Below are 20992 nucleotides of genomic sequence, written 5' to 3' on the forward strand. Positions count from 1 at the left end.
CCACGCCACAAAATACAATAACGAAATAACAACAAAAAGACTTTAGTTCATATCAAAGTTATATTTATTTTATCTCTCTTAAGGCTTTCCAGGCTGTTCTCGCTCCTGTCGTTAGCTGATGTTTGTACGAGACTTTATTAGCGACAATGAAAACAAGGCAGCATTCAAAGCCTGTCTGTATTTCTTCACCTTGGGGTGCTTATGGATATATTATCGCTATTAACCTAAAAAAAAAACGTTTAAGGTTCTTTGTTATTGATAAATGAGCCACATGAGAGCTGTTACTTACTTTAAACAGAATTTATTATTATTATTATTATTATTATTATTATTATTATTATTATTTAACTTTAAACAGTTTTCTTCGGGCCAAGAACTGCGTGTGACGTCACACTGGCTACCTGCTGTGACCTATCAATGCGTTCTTCGGGGTGGGCGTGGCTTCTGACATGCGAGGCTATAAATAGCCAAGAGCAATGCCAGTAAAGCTCAGTTCACAAAGCATTTATGCATCAGAGCAGCGAGTGTAATTTAAGCGCATTTAGTTTACAAACAGCACACATGTCTAGCACAACTCCAACTACACATCAAATGAATCCCACTTCTCCAATTCAGAGTTTAAATAGTACAGACTTTAACATGAATACTCCACTCACTTACACCTCAGTGGAAACTTGGGAGTTACTCATCAACCACTTTTTTGGTACAATTGTACCACAGTGGCAATCTCTGGTACCGTTCAAACCAGAGTACTGTGACTTTCATCTGCTTTCCACTTTGTTAACAGACATGCTGAAGTTTTGTAAAATGTTAGTGAGATCAACTAGGGAACCCACAGAGAATGGAGATCCAACCTCCATGCAGACCTCTGAGGTCTGTCTTCAGTCCATGGGCACAGACTGCCCCGAGAAAACAGAGGATACAGGAGCAAAGGACAGCATCCTGAATGAAAGCTCTGTGGATGACCACGGTGATAATGAAAACTTAGAAACTCCAGGACTGGAGGCTGAAGCAGCCCTAGACTGCATATCTGTGGGTAATTCAAACACACAACTCGAAACAATAGACACAGCAAAGCCAAAAAAGAGCTGTATGAAGAAAAACTTCACAGCTGATAGAAAAGACTTTGACAAAACAGAATCTTGTCTCCTGGAAAACAATGTGAAGCTAGAAGTACCTGAGTCTGACACTGAGTCTTTAACTTTTTCTAGTATCAGTCTGCTGTCTGATTCTCTAAGTGAAAGCTCTGTAGAAGACCAGGGATTGGAGGCTCAACCAGTTGTAGGCTGCATATCTGTAGACAACTCAAGCTACAGAGATGAAACAGAAAGTCGAGGACTGAAAGATGAGGCAACCCCCAGATTTCAGGGATTCCTCAGTGACAGTGAGTCTTTAACTTCTTGTCAGATCAGTCCACTATCTGATTCTCTGAGCGAGGAAAAGTTGTGTGTCAACAAAGTTATTCAGATGGTGGTTTCAAAGGCCATAGACAACGTCGCCTCTAAACACAAGCTCTTCACAGAGCGCCTCACTCCTGACTGCATTGGTGATCGCCTGCTTGAGAAAATGTGGCCAGAAATTAATGACAAACATTTGGATCTATCTCCAAAAAGCCTAAAAAATATCCACGAGGCCATTTTAAAGGATCTTTGCAAAACACACAAATGCAAGGAAAAATATTTGATTTTTAGTCTGAGGGAGCAGCTTGATAACATTACTGTTCCAATCTTCACCAAACACCTGCTGGGATTACCAAAAAGAGTACTCAGTGTATCTAAAAACTGGGACGAGTACTGGGAGCTTGTGGAAAAATTCACTAGAGATCTGGTAATACACAGTATGGCCGAACTAAATGAGACGACGACATGGCATTCAGGAACAACTGACTTCATTGTACAGAGGCTTAGCCAAAAGATCTGGAACAAAATTTTGTCCAAAAAATATAAAATCTCCCTAGAGAACATTGAAGAACTCAGCTTGACAGTATACAATGATCTCCATGAAAAGTGGCATTCTCCAGGACAGTTCATGAAGTTAAGCAACCCAACGGTTGACGAAATAATTGTCAACACTTTCAAAAAACATGCCAAGCTGAAGAGACAAAGTATCATCTCTAGGATTTTCTCATGTGCACACTAAATGAGTGCAAATGAGAAAAAGGTGTGCTATTTTAAGACAAGCACACGTGCTTGTCTTAAAATATTTATTTAAATTGGTCCATCTCATCTAAACTTAGTTTTAAAACCAAGTTTAGATGAGATGGACCAATTTTAATTGGCAAAAAAAAAAAAGAGTGGTTAAAATAACCACTCTTTTTCTCCTGCCTTCCTTCCCTCATCCCCAACTGGCCAAGGCAGATGGCCACCCCATTCCTGAGCCTGGTTCTGCTGGAGGTTTCCCCCTTGTAAAAGGGGGTTTTTCCTTCCCACTGTCGCCAAAGTGCTTGCTCTTGGGGGTTGGAGTTTCTATGTATTATTGCATGGTCTTGACCTTGCAATAATACACCTTGAGGGAAGTGGAGGGGGGGGGGGTTGGTTTGGCACCGTTTCTTAACTTAAAATGTCCAATTACAACAGGACATTTTAAGTTAAGAAACAGTGCCACACCAAAATAAATAAAAAAAAATAAAAAATAAAATGAAATAAAAATACATTTTGTGTTGTTTCATTTCATTTGCTGAAAATGGGATATCAGATTAGTTTAGTGTGTAAATAAAATACCTTCCATCTGGTGTTGTACCTCTCTCTGTCTTTCTGTAACGTAGATCACGAGCCAATATTTTCCCCATGACTCCACCAATCAGCTCGTGTCAATCTGGAGTTTACCTGCATACATCCTGTTCACTCTGTCAGAAGTTTGGCGCCTGCTAGTGATTTAGGAAACACCCCCAGATTGCCTGGTGATAGTCACAGTTTAGTGTGGGCAGTAGCCTGCTCAATACAGTGTATAATTACGTATATATCTATAACGACTCATTACGTTATAACTACATTAGTGTACTTTGTTTCCTTAGCTCAGGCCTGCTGGAGATTGCCTTTACTCTCAGAGGGACTTATCCGAATTAAAACAGGTCTCTTAACGTAGAGCATAGAATAGAACTTTATTAATCCCTTTGGGGAGGTCAATTTATTGTTTATTTTTGAGCATGTGGTTTCTTTGTCTGTTCTTCCCATCCTCACTCAACCTTAAAAAAGCAGTGCAGCTGCATGGCTGCAGATGTACCCAGCCAACATTTATATGTGGGGCCCATATGGTTTGGAAATGGGCTGAAAAATGGGCCCCATATAGGATTGTCCACGGGTTCCGTAATGGCCCCATGTTAATTGCCCATATAGGTGTTATATTGGTAAAATCTAGGAACTAAATGGGCACCAACTGGGCAACATACACAAAAACCCACCCAGGCCCCATCTTTCCAGTTTTTGTGGGTACCATGTGGGCATCACATAGGCTAAAAAGTGGGTTTTAAGTGGGATTGTCCACGGGTTCCATAATGGCCCCATTTTATAAGCCCATCTTGGTGTTATATTGGTAAAATCTGGGAACTAAATGGACCCCAACTGGGCAAAGTACTCATAAACCCACCCGGGCCCCATCTTTCCAGTTTTTGTGGGTACCATGTGGGCATCACATAGGCTAAAAAGTGGGTTTTAAGTGGGATTGTCCACGGGTTCCATAATGGCCCCATTTTATAAGCCCATCTTGGTGTTATATTGGTAAAATCTGGGAACTAAATAGACCCCAACTGGGCAAAGTACTCATAAACCCACCCGGGCCCCATCTTTCCAGTTTTTGTGGGTACCATGTGGGCATCACATAGGCTAAAAAGTGGGTTTTAAGTGGGATTGTCCACGGGTTCCATAATGGCCCCATTTTATAAGCCCATTTTGGTGTTATATTGGTAAAATCTGGGAACTAAATGAACCCCAACTGGGCAAAGTACACTGAAACCCACCTAGGCCCCATTTTTCAAGTTCTTAGTGGGTACAACATGAGGAAAACATGAGCTAAAAAGTTGGAATGGCATTAGCAGTAGGTTCTGTATTTGCATCTTACTTCTAGTTTGAATTGACTAAGTTCTGGCACTGAGTGGGCCCCATGTAGTAAAACAGTCACAAAATCAATTTTTTAGACGGCTAATACGGGTTCTGTGACACAAAGACACCAAATATATTAAAGCTGACCGCAAACAAAATCTAATTTGTAAATAAAACCATTTCAAAAATCACGAGGGTACACAAAACAACATTTTTCACATTTATTTTGTCCAACAACTGTGATTTTACATAACTGTATTCCAAAGTGCGTAAACGTTTAAAAACTAGAAATGTCAAACTACAGCAAAATTCCTTAGATATTTGGAACTGTAGTAACATGGGGAAAAAGTCAGATGGAAAACTCAAAAGCTTATCTTGAATCAGCAGGGTTTCTTGTTTTGTATTTTTACAGAGCCGTAAGTCTATTTTGTACCCTTGCAGCCCTCGGTCCTCCTCTGTCTTTAGCTCCAGTGAACCACTTTGACAGAGCCTTCTCTGCTTCTTGAAGTTGACTTTTGATGTTAAATAATTCTTCAGTGCCTCTGCAAATGAAGAAGAAGAAAAATGGGCAAGCCAAAGTAAAGTTAATCTTAGCTTACTTCATTTGGTGATGATTTGCAAAGAACAATGTTTATTTCATTTTATTGCCTCAAAAAATATATACAAATTGCATGATAACCAATCTCAATTACACTTTCAAACACTTTATTAAAAAAGTTTAGTTTTCTAAAGTTCAAATGTCTCAAGTGAAACTAACTTACCATACACAACATTAAAAAGACGCAAATCTCTGAACTTTTTTTTCCCATGTCGGCCAAGCATGTTGTACTCCACAGCCAGCTCAGGTGATATGAGGAATTTCATCATCCTTCTTGTGGCATCGTCTACACTTGTTTCCCCTGTATCTGCTACCATGGCAACCTGAGGGGAACATACAAAAAGGACAGATTAGATACTGGCATCTGGTTAGGATGCCTCCCTGGTGACGTGTTTTGGGCACGTCCCACCAGGAAGAGACCCAGAACACCCAGGACATGCTGGAGGGACTATGTTTTTCGGCTGGCCTGGAAATGCCTTGGGATTCCCCCGGAAGAGCTGGGCCAAGTGCCTGGAGAGAGCGAAGTCTGGGCCTCTATACTTAGTACCGGATTGGGTCGAGGGGCAACAGCCTAAGCTTAAGATAATGGACCGGAATGGAGGATAAATGGACACTTTACATATTACTTAATGTTTACTGTGTGGTGATAATAAAAAAATATGGTAGTAAACACAAGCTAAACTAAAAAAAATTAATTGCGGTTCCTTAACCCTTATCCCCAATAATATTACGCAGGATAACTGGTAGGTCTGGTAGGTTTTTTCCTCTACTGTATACTATATGAATGTAATCAAGGATTAATAACAGGGGGGAAAAAATTGAAATTTTGCCATTTTTACTAAAGGCAATCAAAATGTACATGAATAAAATATTTAAATTAGTCAATTCAAATTAATAACTCTAAAACACTGAACAAAATCAAGTATTTGACCCTGTGGTTTATTTTCGGACATCTCCTTTCTTCTAAAAGTCCAGGCGTGTTGGGCCCCTGGCAGAGCTCAGGTTTGACGAGACAGGTTTGGAAAAACCTGTCGCTGGCGACTTTTTGGGGGCTAAAGGGATAAAATAAATAGGAATTGGCCAAAATTTGTATAAACTATGAAATAGCAGAACAAAAGTTAAAAAAAAAAATCTTTATCTGTTATCAGAATCAAATATTTGATTAGAATATTAGAATAAGGGGTGGCTGTAGCTCAGGTGGCAGAGCAGGTCAGCCACTAATCAGAAGGTCGGTGGTTCGATCCCAGGCTGCCTCCTGGCTGCGTGCCAAATATCCTTGGGCAAGATACTAACCCCGTGTTTGCCTACTGGTGGTGGTCAGAGGGCCCGGTGGCGCCAGTGTCCGGCAGCCTCGCCTCTGTCAGTGCGCCCCAGGGTGGCTGTGGCTACAATGTAGCTGCCATCACCAGTGTGTGAATGTGTGAATGACTGAATGTAGTGTGAAGCGCTTTGGGGTCCTTAGGGACTAGAAAAGCGCTATATAAATGCAGGCCATTTACCATTACCATAAAAAAAATTTAACTTTCTGGAAGATTTCTCGTTACATCTGTCATAAAAGTAACAACATCTCAGAAAAGAAACATGATAGCAACAGAAAAATATGATAGCAGTGTAATGTGATGGTCCCTGGCCAGATTTTTACACATAAGCCCTGTGACACAAAAACCACTGAACTCTGACACGCACAGACTGTTTTACTTCGAGCTAATGAAGAAAAATGCTGCTCTGGTATGTGAAAGGGAATTTATTCTTCCATGACCTGAAGCTCCGTAATGCAGCCCTCCAACAGCCAAACTTATCTGTTCTCTGATTGTCTTGATGCATGCTCAATCATCCAGGTAAGTAAATCTCCAAAAGTTGATTCTCTTCATCTGGACGTAGCGCTTGCAGCATTTTCTCCCACTGAAAATGCTACGTCCAGATGAACAGAATCAACTTCTGGAGATGTTCTCTGATTGGATTGTTTAATTGGTGATTGACATGAAATTGACCAATCAGCTAAAAGAAAGAAAAATAGGGTCAAAATTTGGATGTGTAAGTTTAAATCCACACACAGCCAGGAAAGCCGAGCGCAGAATTGTTTGTAGCACCAATTCAGCCAGAGTGGAGCCAGATGGATTTTCCCTCCATCCACACTGTAAAGTCTATAGACCAGCAAGTGATAAATGAACAGTGTTGTTGGTATTTTCTAAAACAGTTGTATGCAATAGGAATTGCTGTTTATAATCCTCCTGTATATCTGCATGTTGGCTCCCAATTAAAACCTGTGATAATGGAGATTCAAATTCATGTCATACCTATACCAACAGTTATCAAGTATCTGGATCGACCTTTACTGATGTGCTTAAAGGAAAATTGTTATTTCCATGTATTTTCCTGTTCTGCCTTCAATTTTGAGGACTTCCCCCCTAGTTGTGACAGCGCACCTACAACAAAAAAAATCTGCTGTGATTTACATTTGTTGAAAGAGCAATTTTGTAAAATAGACTATTTTTGTATGCACAGTTTACAAATCTGTCCTGTACAGCATGGACTGATTGCATACTAAAAAGTTGTTGCTTAAAAATAAAACAATAAAATTTTAATTGATAACATCAGCAGAAAGCCTCGTTAATAATTAGATGTACAATTTCTATAGAATACAAAACAACTAAGTTCATTTTTGATCATATCAATACCAGCATATTACACAACTAGTGACGGGATTTTCGTCTCTTTTTAGAAAGCCGGCTCTTTCGGCTCGCAACTGGCTCTTCAGGTTGTTTTGTTGCTTTAATTTATTATTAACAACAATATGAAATTATGCACAAAAGGAATTACTAACGTAAAAAAAGAAACGTGGTTTTATTTATATATGTTTATATATAAATGTATATGGTGGCCCCTAGAGACAAAGCATGTACAAACCTCAAAACCCATTTCTAGCATTAACTGAACTTCCAAAACAGAGCTATCTAGATCACTTAATTTACACAATTGAAATCATATGTGTATTGTTTGTGTATTTATACACAAGCACTCATATATATTTATAAAAAATTCCAAAAACTGTTCATTTACCTGTTACTACCACACACCAAATCCGGTCGTTGGTACTTCCTGGCTTGTGTAGCCACTAGGTAACAAAAGCTCAACACTGTGCCTAGCATCCTGGAGCACTTCTGTTGTGTTTTGTACATGCTATAGAGTTTTTACGTGTTTTGGGGTTTGTACGTGCTTTGTCTCTATCGGGCACCGTAAATATACTTTTATTTATTCTCTCCACATAAAATGTAATAAATAAATCATAATACAAAAAACAACTATTTACATTTGAACTTTTAACTATTTAAATTTTCAGCTTTTTCCTTTTAAACAAATTTAAAGTGAAACGACACAAAACACTGCAAACCCCAACACAAATATAAATTATAATATGAAAACAAAAAGAAAATGCATATTCTCTGTCATATGGGCCTGCATGAATAAACTTTCTGAGTCCTTTATCATCTGCAATTGAAAATAGTTGTGCATGATCACTATACCTTTCTAATGTGACGTTGTTGTCCCTGGCTCTCTTTCTGTCTCTCTCCCTCCCGCTCTGTTCCTGTGCTACTGCGTGTGTAACTACCGCCCCTCCCCCCTCTTCCCAGCACAAAGTACTAGGCTTGCTGCGGAGTGAAGCGGGGAAAAGTGCGAGAGAGAGTGAGAGAAAAAAAAAAACACATGCTTGTGTCATTCACTTCAAAGAGCCGTTTCATTTTGACCAACACATCACTAACAACCATGATGAAAAACGCTCATCTGCTCCCATCACCATGAGCTGATTAACATTGAGCTGCTGCAGTCAACACCATCAAACTAATTTAGTGTTTAATGGTATGTTATTGAATGCTTTTATTTTTAAATCTTTACAGAGCTTAAAGACTGTAGATGTTCACACCTGGTGTTAGAAAACCGAGCTCACAGCAGTATTTTTTTTTATAACAGGAAATTTAAATTTTTATTGGTTACCGTGTTTATTACCACTTTTATCAGTAATGTACTTCCTATAAAATATGGATTTAATAAGTTACCGGTTTATTTAAATCAGCTAGTGAACACATTGATCACTTTATTGAACAACACGCCTTACACTCTTGTGAGCTCTGGTTACTAACAGCAGGTGTGAATGTTTGGAGTCCAAAACGCAGATAAAGATTAGAATAACAAGGCAATGTAAAATCAGTTTAATGCAGTTGACAGTAGCAGCTCAGATGGAAATCAGCCAATTGTGAGGAGAGCAGAGGACCAAAACTGTCAGAGTTGTGGGACAAGTGAAGAGAACACTGTTGGCATTATTGTTAGCATAAAAGATGGAAATTTAAATAAATGTTAAATTTTAAAATTGATCATATACACCTGTGTGTGTGTGTATATATATATATATACATATATATATATATATATACATATATATATATATATATATACATATATATATATATATATATATATATATATATATATATATATATATATATATATATATATATATATATATATATATATATATATATATATATATATATATATATATATATATATATATATATATATATATATATACACACACACACACACACACACATTGAATACCAGTAAAAAAAAAATAAAGGATGCCCCAAAGACCATCACTTTTCAAAAATAATAATAATAAGTAATACAAATAATATGAAAGTTACTTACATGTCAAAGATGGTGCTTGTGATCTTGAAGAATCTAAACGTGATAAGGAAATGAAAGAAAGTGCATGAGAAAATAAAAACATTTTTGTTTTTTCCCAGGATAATTCAATATAAAAGATTCTCTTACTAATGCACAAAATGAACAGTGTAATTAAAAGTTTGAAAGGCACTGCATGTGTTTATATGATAAACTGACTAATTCAAGCAGCAAACACTAGCAGTGCAAAAATGTATCCAACTAGCTGACAGACTTTAAAGTCACAGGAAGATATATCAAAATGGTGACTTATGCCAGAACAAGTGACTTGACAGACATAAATCCTAAATTCCTTTAAGTAAAAAATTGGTGACATAGTAATAAGTGGTCCCTAGTGGTTTTCAAATTATCACATGGCTTGTTAATTTTTTATTAAATTATTAAGAAGCCAGATGAGTTCAAAACATTTACAAATTACACTATCCACTATACACTAAAGCACTATCCAAACTTCAAATCAAGTGGCAAAATCTCCAAATTAAAAGTACTTGCAAACTATAAAAATTTGATTATACTTAAAAATATGCAAAAACTAATTTAGTGGAATTTTTACCTGCTCAAGAATACATTAAACATGCACTATTTAATTGAAAAGAACAAAATTTGTGTACTTTTAGAAAGGATTATTGAATATTTGGGGATACAAGCCATAAAGAAGATCTTGTACATTTACGGGCATCTAATTTCCTGGATTTAATGGTTTAAAAGTTTAATAGGTCTTTGAAGTTGATAATAAAATTGAGTCCATTATTAGCTAAAAGAATTTTTAAAAAAGAGCAAAAAAAATGCTTAATATATAATAATTGTTTTAAACTTAAGCTTTGTAATTGTAATTCATGTTCTGCATTTTCCTACTTCACCATCTGATCTGAACAGCTGCACTCTCTTAATTAATTAATGACCTAACATTTCTCAGTAACCAATACCTAGATGGAACAGCAGTATCTAAGAGATCAGACAGTGTTTGAGCTAAAGAAGCTGTGTGTTTCTTTTGGGGGCTTTTTGCACACTGATGCACCACCGTTTTCCTATAGTACAATGCATATCTGGTAACATTACCGTAAACGTGACCAGTAGGTTCACGTTCAGATCAGAAAACCGTTTCAGCTGCAGGCATCTACTCCTGTAATTTAAACAATCACCTCATACGCCTCATGTTTTACACCCCTATAAGGTGAGCTTGCTACACTGCACATGAATATTATGTAACATGGTATGACTAGCTCATGTTCAGACATTTAAAATACTGTTCAGCCATCTTGTTTACTGGGTAGTGCATAATGGCCGAGTTAGCTGAGCGGGAATCCACTAAAGCCAAAAAATAATATACATTTTTAAAATTAATTACAAAAACCTTATAGGAAAACCTAAGAAACAGTTGCAGAAGCACAGAAAAACAACTGCCGTGTACGTTATAGTGTGTAAATTCAAAAACTGTATAGAGAGAATGGTGCAATGAAAACAGAATAAGATAAGATGAACTTTATTGAGTAGAATATAGGCAGCAAGAGTCAAAGGAGCTTGCAAAGAGCTCCTTTGACTACGATGACCTGGATAACTGAGAACCTTCACAGACATAGGCAGTAAGAGTTTTGTAATTAACTTTAAATTATGTTTGCCAAAGACAATGCAGTAAATTAACCCAGTTCTACCTGATAACTAAAGATGTTATGCTTCTCCCCCTTATACCGTTTAGGACGACTATAGAAAGTTACTAAAATAACCATTGATGAAAACGTATCAAACTTTAAGTATTTACCTTTGTCTTCTTTGTCTTGTTTTCGATTCTTTGGTATCCTTTTGTCCTCCATGTTCTCAAACACCAGGGAGAGAAAAGGCCGCAACAGACGAAAGACCGCGAAGACTAGACGCTAGCCGGTGCAATCTGCTCCTCCCTCTTTTTAAACGAGCCAATAGGAGCTGCTCACGTTAAAAACAACTTTATTTAAAAAGTCGTTTTACACCTGATACAAAAATTTTAAAAGTCAAACAATGCACAAGTTTAAAAGAACAATTTTGTTTTTAAAATTTTAAGCATAGGGATGGTTAATATGTTTAAAAAATTAATATATGATATTTATCAAAAATTGTCACCCAAATCAACATCATAATAAAAATATAATTAATAAAAATATCATAATGATAAGAAGAAGAATAACAGTTTACCTAAAAGCTCTTCTAACATTAGACTGCTTTTGAAAAGTTTCAATAGTGTCAATACACCATAAGGACAAGGGAGTTTCACAGTTGAAGTGTGACTGCTTGAAAGACCCCATTCCCTCTCCTTTCCACTAGTTCAAAGATAATATAAATTATTTCTGGTTATATAATTTGAGGGCACAAGTTTGAAGAGTAACATTTTAACAGATTGGTAATATACTTCAGGAGCTTTACTGGATCTGATTAACCAAAACTTCCATCTTCCATGTAGCTAACTGTCTTTTCTCTAATACAGTAGAGTGTGTCTGATCTACTAAAAATCCTCAACTGCATGTTTGCTCAAGTAAATAGTCTTAATTGTTTGAACAACCAGTAATCCTTAATTTGCAAATGCCAAATCTGGATTTTGTCTGTGTAATTCACTTTTATCTTAGGTTTTTTATTTGTATTTTTTGCTTTTCTTTTTTTCTACTCTTGTGTCCGTTTTAATCACTTATTATTGCTGCTGTGACAAGTGAATTTACCTAAGAAGAATTATGAAGTCCTTATTTTATCTTATCTGATCCTCACCATGCAGCCTACCATGCAGAGTGCTGAAAGTTCACATTAAGTACTTAAAATGAAATCTAAAATTAAAAAGTAACCAGTTATTTGGAATAGTGTGCAGAGTGTTTTGAGTAACATTGAATGTTCAAAAACACCAAAGTTCCTATAGTCTCACTTGACAGCTGGGTTGTAGTGTCTGATAACACATAACATCTTGAGGTCTCAGTGTGGACTTTGAGTACATTTGCCAGCCAAGGCTAAATACTGAGAGGGTCAAAAATGAAGGGTAAAGAACATCTGACTGTACATAAGGGTAGCAAAAGTGATAGACTGAGGTTGTGCCAAATATGTTAAAGTTAGGGTGATTTGTTAGAGAATGGTACCCCATGGGTGCCGTCTGCAGGTTATAAAAGAGAGTTATTTATTCCTTTGGCTCAAACCTTGAAAAGGCAATAGAATCTTTGCAGAAAGTTTTGACGTAGTTCAGCACACACTTCTGGAGTTGAAATTGGTTCTCAATGCTCAATGCAGGGTCTGACTTGCATTTGCCCATGTGTGACCCATGTACTTCGACCAGGTGGGCCCCACCTGTGTCATCGATACTAAAACATATATTGATTACCTAACTTTGCCCCACCTGGGGCACACAACAACAGCCTATCCTTAAATGACTGTTTGCCCATTTCTATCCCAGGTGGAAAACCCAAGTGGGTCCAACATGTGTTTCCCATTTTGGACCAAGTTAAGTGTTTCCCATGTTTGACCCAGCTAGGACCTACTAAAAGTGCTCACTTGGGATGGCCCATATGGGTTTAATGTGAAGAACCCAAGTAGGCCCCATACAAAAAGCCCAGTTTGAGACCATGCCCACATGGTACCCATCCAGCCCGAGCAAAAACCAGGTGGGGCCCATATATACATGTTGGCTGGGTATGTATGTTCCCTATGTTTGCTAGTACCACTTAATTAAATAACCTGAGCTCTTTTTACGCCTCCACTTCACAGAATTCAATAATTAAATAACAACCCAAAAAGTTTCAGTTCTATTTATTGTTCATTCTTATGGCTTTGCACCTCTGACACACAAGGATAAATTCAGCAGCGTGTGAGAAAGAGGAGGAGAAAGTCGGAGCAGGGAGCACCAACCTAGAGATGAAGAAGAGAACAAGAGAGATCAGACATGATAGCCAAAAAAATATTGTGATAATAGCCTATTTCATTTAAAAAATCCGGGTGTGTTTTAGAATATCTTGAAATATACCTTCTCTGATTTCTAAAAAATAAAATAAAACGCGGCTTGATTTTTCAGGACTTTGCTCACCGTTAGTTAGAAAGGATCGCTCGCCTCTGTGCTTCTTCTTTGGTTGAGGTACCTTGGATTAGAAATCGCTGCTTCCACCTAGTGTATCCAGCCAAAAATGATCACAGCTACACGACATTTGTTGATCTCTTTCCAATGGTTTGCAATTTAATATACATTTAGGAAATACTGCCGGATAAGTATACCAGATATACTTAGTTGAGTTCTTTCCCCGCCACCACGCCACAAAATACAATAACGAAATAACAACAAAAAGACTTTAGTTCATATCAAAGTTATATTTATTTTATCTCTCTTAAGGCTTTCCAGGCTGTTCTCGCTCCTGTCGTTAGCTGATGTTTGTACGAGACTTTATTAGCGACAATGAAAACAAGGCAGCATTCAAAGCCTGTCTGTATTTCTTCACCTTGGGGTGCTTATGGATATATTATCGCTATTAACCTAAAAAAAAAAAAACGTTTAAGGTTCTTTGTTATTGATAAATGAGCCACATGGGAGCTGTTATTTACTTTAAACAGAATTTATTATTATTATTATTATTATTATTATTATTATTATTATTATTATTATTATTATTATTATTTAACTTTAAACAGTTTTCTTCGGGCCAAGAACTGCGTGTGACGTCACACTGGCTACCTGCTGTGACCTATCAATGCGTTCTTCGGGGTGGGCGTGGCTTCTGACATGCGAGGCTATAAATAGCCAAGAGCAATGCCAGTAAAGCTCAGTTCACAAAGCATTTATGCATCAGAGCAGCGAGTGTAATTTAAGCGCATTTAGTTTACAAACAGCACACATGTCTAGCACAACTCCAACTACACATCAAATGAATCCCACTTCTCCAATTCAGAGTTTAAATAGTACAGACTTTAACATGAATACTCCACTCACTTACACCTCAGTGGAAACTTGGGAGTTACTCATCAACCACTTTTTTGGTACAATTGTACCACAGTGGCAATCTCTGGTACCGTTCAAACCAGAGTACTGTGACTTTCATCTGCTTTCCACTTTGTTAACAGACATGCTGAAGTTTTGTAAAATGTTAGTGAGATCAACTAGGGAACCCACAGAGAATGGAGATCCAACCTCCATGCAGACCTCTGAGGTCTGTCTTCAGTCCATGGGCACAGACTGCCCCGAGAAAACAGAGGATACAGGAGCAAAGGACAGCATCCTGAATGAAAGCTCTGTGGATGACCACGGTGATAATGAAAACTTAGAAACTCCAGGACTGGAGGCTGAAGCAGCCCTAGACTGCATATCTGTGGGTAATTCAAACACACAACTCGAAACAATAGACACAGCAAAGCCAAAAAAGAGCTGTATGAAGAAAAACTTCACAGCTGATAGAAAAGACTTTGACAAAACAGAATCTTGTCTCCTGGAAAACAATGTGAAGCTAGAAGTACCTGAGTCTGACACTGAGTCTTTAACTTTTTCTAGTATCAGTCTGCTGTCTGATTCTCTAAGTGAAAGCTCTGTAGAAGACCAGGGATTGGAGGCTCAACCAGTTGTAGGCTGCATATCTGTAGACAACTCAAGCTACAGAGATGAAACAGAAAGTCGAGGACTGAAAGATGAGGCAACCCCCAGATTTCAGGGATTCCTCAGTGACAGTGAGTCTTTAACTTCTTGTCAGATCAGTCCACTATCTGATTCTCTGAGCGAGGAAAAGTTGTGTGTCAACAAAGTTATTCAGATGGTGGTTTCAAAGGCCATAGACAACGTCGCCTCTAAACACAAGCTCTTCACAGAGCGCCTCACTCCTGACTGCATTGGTGATCGCCTGCTTGAGAAAATGTGGCCAGAAATTAATGACAAACATTTGGATCTATCTCCAAAAAGCCTAAAAAATATCCACGAGGCCATTTTAAAGGATCTTTGCAAAACACACAAATGCAAGGAAAAATATTTGATTTTTAGTCTGAGGGAGCAGCTTGATAACATTACTGTTCCAATCTTCACCAAACACCTGCTGGGATTACCAAAAAGAGTACTCAGTGTATCTAAAAACTGGGACGAGTACTGGGAGCTTGTGGAAAAATTCACTAGAGATCTGGTAATACACAGTATGGCCGAACTAAATGAGACGACGACATGGCATTCAGGAACAACTGACTTCATTGTACAGAGGCTTAGCCAAAAGATCTGGAACAAAATTTTGTCCAAAAAATATAAAATCTCCCTAGAGAACATTGAAGAACTCAGCTTGACAGTATACAATGATCTCCATGAAAAGTGGCATTCTCCAGGACAGTTCATGAAGTTAAGCAACCCAACGGTTGACGAAATAATTGTCAACACTTTCAAAAAACATGCCAAGCTGAAGAGACAAAGTATCATCTCTAGGATTTTCTCATGTGCACACTAAATGAGTGCAAATGAGAAAAAGGTGTGCTATTTTAAGACAAGCACACGTGCTTGTCTTAAAATATTTATTTAAATTGGTCCATCTCATCTAAACTTAGTTTTAAAACCAAGTTTAGATGAGATGGACCAATTTTAATTGGCAAAAAAAAAAAGAGTGGTTAAAATAACCACTCTTTTTCTCCTGCCTTCCTTCCCTCATCCCCAACTGGCCAAGGCAGATGGCCACCCCATTCCTGAGCCTGGTTCTGCTGGAGGTTTCCCCCTTGTAAAAGGGGGTTTTTCCTTCCCACTGTCGCCAAAGTGCATGCTCTTGGGGGTTGGAGTTTCTATGTATTATTGCATGGTCTTGACCTTGCAATAATACACCTTGAGGGAAGTGGAGGGGGGGGGGGGGGGGGGGGGGGGGGGTTGGTTTGGCACCGTTTCTTAACTTAAAATGTCCAATTACAACAGGACATTTTAAGTTAAGAAACAGTGCCACACCAAAATAAATAAAAAAAAATAAAAAATAAAATGAAATAAAAATACATTTTGTGTTGTTTCATTTCATTTGCTGAAAATGGGATATCAGATTAGTTTAGTGTGTAAATAAAATACCTTCCATCTGGTGTTGTACCTCTCTCTGTCTTTCTGTAACGTAGATCACGAGCCAATATTTTCCCCATGACTCCACCAATCAGCTCGTGTCAATCTGGAGTTTACCTGCATACATCCTGTTCACTCTGTCAGAAGTTTGGCGCCTGCTAGTGATTTAGGAAACACCCCCAGATTGCCTGGTGATAGTCACAGTTTAGTGTGGGCAGTAGCCTGCTCAATACAGTGTATAATTACGTATATATCTATAACGACTCATTACGTTATAACTACATTAGTGTACTTTGTTTCCTTAGCTCAGGCCTGCTGGAGATTGTCTTTACTCTCAGAGGGACTTATCCGAATTAAAACAGGTCTCTTAACGTAGAGCATAGAATAGAACTTTATTCATCCCTTTGGGGAGGTCAATTTATTGTTTATTTTTGAGCATGTGGTTTCTTTGTCTGTTCTTCCCATCCTCACTCAACCTTAAAAAAGCAGTGCAGCTGCATGGCTGCAGATGTATGTATGTTCCCTATGTTTGCTAGTACCACTTAATTAAATAACCTGAGCTCTTTTTACGCCTCCACTTCACAGAATTCAATAATTAAATAACAACCCAAAAAGTTTCAGTTCTATTTATTGTTCATTCTTATGGCTTTGCACCTCTGACACACAAGGATAAATTCAGCAGCGTGTGAGAAAGAGGAGGAGAAAGTCGGAGCAGGGAGCACCAACCTAGAGATGAAGAAGAGAACAAGAGAGATCAGACATGATAGCCAAAAAAATATTGTGATAATAGCCTATTTCATTTAAAAAATCCGGGTGTGTTTTAGAATATCTTGAAATATACCTTCTCTGATTTCTAAAAAATAAATAAAACGCGGCTTGATTTTTCAGGACTTTGCTCACCGTTAGTTAGAAAGGATCGCTCGCCTCTGTGCTTCTTCTTTGGTTGAGGTACCTTGGATTAGAAATCGCTGCTTCCACCTAGTGTATCCAGCCAAAAATGATCACAGCTACACGACATTTGTTGATCTCTTTCCAATGGTTTGCAATTTAATATACATTTAGGAAATACTGCCGGATAAGTATACCAGATATACTTAGTTGAGTTCTTTCCCCGCCACCACGCCACAAAATACAATAACGAAATAACAACAAAAAGACTTTAGTTCATATCAAAGTTATATTTATTTTATCTCTCTTAAGGCTTTCCAGGCTGTTCTCGCTCCTGTCGTTAGCTGATGTTTGTACGAGACTTTATTAGCGACAATGAAAACAAGGCAGCATTCAAAGCCTGTCTGTATTTCTTCACCTTGGGGTGCTTATGGATATATTATCGCTATTAACCTAAAAAAAAACCGTTTAAGGTTCTTTGTTATTGATAAATGAGCCACATGAGAGCTGTTACTTACTTTAAACAGAATTTATTATTATTATTATTATTATTATTATTATTATTATTATTATTATTATTATTATTATTATTTAACTTTAAACAGTTTTCTTCGGGCCAAGAACTGCGTGTGACGTCACACTGGCTACCTGCTGTGACCTATCAATGCGTTCTTCGGGGTGGGCGTGGCTTCTGACATGCGAGGCTATAAATAGCCAAGAGCAATGCCAGTAAAGCTCAGTTCACAAAGCATTTATGCATCAGAGCAGCGAGTGTAATTTAAGCGCATTTAGTTTACAAACAGCACACATGTCTAGCACAACTCCAACTACACATCAAATGAATCCCACTTCTCCAATTCAGAGTTTAAATAGTACAGACTTTAACATGAATACTCCACTCACTTACACCTCAGTGGAAACTTGGGAGTTACTCATCAACCACTTTTTTGGTACAATTGTACCACAGTGGCAATCTCTGGTACCGTTCAAACCAGAGTACTGTGACTTTCATCTGCTTTCCACTTTGTTAACAGACATGCTGAAGTTTTGTAAAATGTTAGTGAGATCAACTAGGGAACCCACAGAGAATGGAGATCCAACCTCCATGCAGACCTCTGAGGTCTGTCTTCAGTCCATGGGCACAGACTGCCCCGAGAAAACAGAGGATACAGGAGCAAAGGACAGCATCCTGAATGAAAGCTCTGTGGATGACCACGGTGATAATGAAAACTTAGAAACTCCAGGACTGGAGGCTGAAGCAGCCCTAGACTGCATATCTGTGGGTAATTCAAACACACAACTCGAAACAATAGACACAGCAAAGCCAAAAAAGAGCTGTATGAAGAAAAACTTCACAGCTGATAGAAAAGACTTTGACAAAACAGAATCTTGTCTCCTGGAAAACAATGTGAAGCTAGAAGTACCTGAGTCTGACACTGAGTCTTTAACTTTTTCTAGTATCAGTCTGCTGTCTGATTCTCTAAGTGAAAGCTCTGTAGAAGACCAGGGATTGGAGGCTCAACCAGTTGTAGGCTGCATATCTGTAGACAACTCAAGCTACAGAGATGAAACAGAAAGTCGAGGACTGAAAGATGAGGCAACCCCCAGATTTCAGGGATTCCTCAGTGACAGTGAGTCTTTAACTTCTTGTCAGATCAGTCCACTATCTGATTCTCTGAGCGAGGAAAAGTTGTGTGTCAACAAAGTTATTCAGATGGTGGTTTCAAAGGCCATAGACAACGTCGCCTCTAAACACAAGCTCTTCACAGAGCGCCTCACTCCTGACTGCATTGGTGATCGCCTGCTTGAGAAAATGTGGCCAGAAATTAATGACAAACATTTGGATCTATCTCCAAAAAGCCTAAAAAATATCCACGAGGCCATTTTAAAGGATCTTTGCAAAACACACAAATGCAAGGAAAAATATTTGATTTTTAGTCTGAGGGAGCAGCTTGATAACATTACTGTTCCAATCTTCACCAAACACCTGCTGGGATTACCAAAAAGAGTACTCAGTGTATCTAAAAACTGGGACGAGTACTGGGAGCTTGTGGAAAAATTCACTAGAGATCTGGTAATACACAGTATGGCCGAACTAAATGAGACGACGACATGGCATTCAGGAACAACTGACTTCATTGTACAGAGGCTTAGCCAAAAGATCTGGAACAAAATTTTGTCCAAAAAATATAAAATCTCCCTAGAGAACATTGAAGAACTCAGCTTGACAGTATACAATGATCTCCATGAAAAGTGGCATTCTCCAGGACAGTTCATGAAGTTAAGCAACCCAACGGTTGACGAAATAATTGTCAACACTTTCAAAAAACATGCCAAGCTGAAGAGACAAAGTATCATCTCTAGGATTTTCTCATGTGCACACTAAATGAGTGCAAATGAGAAAAAGGTGTGCTATTTTAAGACAAGCACACGTGCTTGTCTTAAAATATTTATTTAAATTGGTCCATCTCATCTAAACTTAGTTTTAAAACCAAGTTTAGATGAGATGGACCAATTTTAATTGGCAAAAAAAAAAAAGAGTGGTTAAAATAACCACTCTTTTTCTCCTGCCTTCCTTCCCTCATCCCCAACTGGCCAAGGCAGATGGCCACCCCATTCCTGAGCCTGGTTCTGCTGGAGGTTTCCCCCTTGTAAAAGGGGGTTTTTCCTTCCCACTGTCGCCAAAGTGCTTGCTCTTGGGGGTTGGAGTTTCTATGTATTATTGCATGGTCTTGACCTTGCAATAATACACCTTGAGGGAAGTGGAGGGGGGGGGGGTTGGTTTGGCACCGTTTCTTAACTTAAAATGTCCAATTACAACAGGACATTTTAAGTTAAGAAACAGTGCCACACCAAAATAAATAAAAAAAATAAAAAATAAAATGAAATAAAAATACATTTTGTGTTGTTTCATTTCATTTGCTGAAAATGGGATATCAGATTAATTTAGTGTGTAAATAAAATACCTTCCATCTGGTGTTGTACCTCTCTCTGTCTTTCTGTAACGTAGATCACGAGCCAATATTTTCCCCATGACTCCACCAATCAGCTCGTGTCAATCTGGAGTTTACCTGCATACATCCTGTTCACTCTGTCAGAAGTTTGGCGCCTGCTAGTGATTTAGGAAACACCCCCAGATTGCCTGGTGATAGTCACAGTTTAGTGTGGGCAGTAGCCTGCTCAATACAGTGTATAATTACGTATATATCTATAACGACTCATTACGTTATAACTACATTAGTGTACTTTGTTTCCTTAGCTCAGGCCTGCTGGAGATTGCCTTTACTCTCAGAGGGACTTATCCGAATTAAAACAGGTCTCTTAACGTAGAGCATAGAATAGAACTTTATTAATCCCTTTGGGGAGGTCAATTTATTGTTTATTTTTGAGCATGTGGTTTCTTTGTCTGTTCTTCCCATCCTCACTCAACCTTAAAAAAGCAGTGCAGCTGCATGGCTGCAGATGTATGTATGTTCCCTATGTTTGCTAGTACCACTTAATTAAATAACCTGAGCTCTTTTTACGCCTCCACTTCACAGAATTCAATAATTAAATAACAACCCAAAAAGTTTCAGTTCTATTTATTGTTCATTCTTATGGCTTTGCACCTCTGACACACAAGGATAAATTCAGCAGCGTGTGAGAAAGAGGAGGAGAAAGTCGGAGCAGGGAGCACCAACCTAGAGATGAAGAAGAGAACAAGCGAGATCAGACATGATATAGCTAAAAAAAATATTG

The 20992-nt window shown here is 38.2% G+C and overlaps 1 long non-coding RNA gene across 1 annotated transcript; it reads right to left on the minus strand.

The window, feature by feature from the left end:
- Positions 1–3912: 3912 nt before the first annotated feature.
- Positions 3913–11238, minus strand: LOC308392325. The gene is made up of 4 exons (XR_013970794.1): positions 11138–11238; positions 9343–9375; positions 4799–4958; positions 3913–4579 (listed from the first exon to the last, which is right to left on the minus strand). It is a non-coding gene; the product is annotated as an uncharacterized lncRNA (long non-coding RNA).
- Between the last annotated feature and the right edge of the window lie 9754 nt (positions 11239–20992).

Source organism: Rhamphochromis sp. 'chilingali' (assembly GCF_963969265.1).
Source record: "Rhamphochromis sp. 'chilingali' genome assembly, chromosome: 2".
NCBI classification, from domain to species: domain Eukaryota; kingdom Metazoa; phylum Chordata; class Actinopteri; order Cichliformes; family Cichlidae; genus Rhamphochromis; species Rhamphochromis sp. 'chilingali'.